We start from the raw sequence: 2,201 nt of genomic DNA, 5'->3' as shown, positions 1-2,201 counted from the left end.
TACCATTTCACCAAAACTCTTAAGTGCCACCCTCGAGAACATCATACAATGACTGGAATGGGAAGGAATAGGAGTGAAGATAGATGGTCGGCAACTCTACCGCCTTCGCTTTGCTGATGACATCGTTCTAATAACACCAAACATCAGCCAAGTGGCACAAATGCTAACTGACTTCAACCGTGAGTGTGGAAAGGTCGAATTACAACTGAATCTCACAAAGACAATGTTCATGAGAAACAGTCTTGTTCCTGATGTTCCATTCACTCTCAACAGAACCACCATCTCCAAATGCAACAGTTATATATACCTAGGTCGAGAAATCAACATGATGAATGACCTGGCACCTGAGTTGCGAAGGAGGAAGAGAGTGGCTTGGAATGCCTTCAAGAGCATTGAAGAAATAACTAAGAGGACAAAGAACCTCCAGCTCTGAGCACATCTCTTCCATTCCACTGTTCTTCCTGTATTAACATATACCTCGGAGACCTGGGCCCTACGAAAAAAGGATGAGAATACTATTCGGGTCTCTCAAAGAGGAATCGAAAGAGCTATGCTTGGAGTATCACACTTCACTCAAATAAGAGATAGAATCCGGAGTTCCGATCTCCGTCAACGCTCAAGAATCAGGGACACTCTCTCATTTGCCAAGGCATCAAAAATCAGATGGGCTGGACACGTAATGAGGTTTAGTGACGACCGCTGGACTAGAGCCTTTACTGACTGGATTCCACGGGACATCAAAAGATCGCGTGGACGCCCATCCACAAGGTGGTCAGACTTCTTCGTCAAGACCCTGAATGATCGGTTTGAGGCTCTGCATGTTCCTAGAATGAGAAGATGCCATTGGGCTATGCTAGCACGCAACAGGGATGAATGGAGACGTTACTGGCACCTGCTTGAGTAAATCGATGAATAACGGGATATCAAGTGATCAAGTAATATTATAGATGACAGATGAAGAAACTAATAAAATTTTCCCAGGTCTCATCTAATACATACATATTTCATTAAAAGAACCAGATGTCCACAGCTAATTCACAATTATATGTCACTTTTATAAGGCAAAGTCTACATGTTCTTATTTTTAAAAAAATAGCTTCCGATAAATGAATAATACATTTATTTGGTTAATGTCACATAGCTAAGTCTTGAAAAACTGAATTAACTCAGCAGGACTTTATACATTCTACTATACCCAAACCATATCACTACCCCAACCATATCACCATCAAACTAGTATTTGTATAAGTTCTAAAACTATAGCAATTGACATTTCTTTTATCTAAGAGAAGATTAAAGTTTCAAGTTATTCTTCAATGGCACTGATGTTACCACAGTATGTGATGACCAGTTAATTTCACAGGTTAAATCACATTAAAGCAGCACCAATTCAATGGTGGTGGGATTGGTGTTGAAATATTGAAGATTTGTAACAAATCATCATGAATAACTGTAAGCCACAGTGTTTATATAAAGTTTAAGGGGAAAATAAAATTTAAATTTAAAAAAAAGCAATAATCGCAAATGTTACAAGTCTCTGGACAAGTAAAGTCACTGTTTATGTTAGTTTCATAGAGGAGAGCTCAGTAGACCTGTCTTTTAAGGAATATATTTTTATATGTTTTAAGGAATATATCACAGAACTTCTAAACTAGACTATGAGCAGCATGTATGTGAAGCCATCTATTGATTTTTCAATTTACTGAATTTTATAAAGTTTGGAGTATTTGAAGAAGTAAATCAAAATCTATTAGAACTTTATATTATTTACAAAATTGTCTCCATCCTATAACCATTGTCAGTGAATCACAATTATTTGCTAGGACACAACAAACTAGAGGTCAAACTTTTAAATAATCTTCCTTATTAAAAAAATTGTAAAAATACGTCCAAGTCTATATTATTCAATTCTCTTTCTGATAGTTAAGTTTTTACACTTACATAATCTTTTTTATTTGGAGTTAGAAGAGGAGTTAAGGGTAGCTGTTATTACTACTCCAAAATTTGCAGTTATTCAGCCATCGCCCATGTAAAACTACAAAGAAGCATATTTCTTTCTAGATTTAAGTCTGTCTTTCTGATCTTAAGGACATAAACATCATCCTGCTGAGTGTATTAGGTTGGTTTATCTGATATAGATGCAGAGTTAGAATGAATTTAGGAGCTGTTCATAAAACACTTAGAATTAGCCCTCTTAGGGA

The sequence above is a fragment of the Sorex fumeus genome, unplaced genomic scaffold (genome assembly GCF_029834395.1).
Source record: "Sorex fumeus unplaced genomic scaffold, SorFum_2.1 ptg000003l, whole genome shotgun sequence".
NCBI lineage: Eukaryota > Metazoa > Chordata > Mammalia > Eulipotyphla > Soricidae > Sorex > Sorex fumeus.
Note: the sequence above shows the minus strand (reverse complement) of the source record.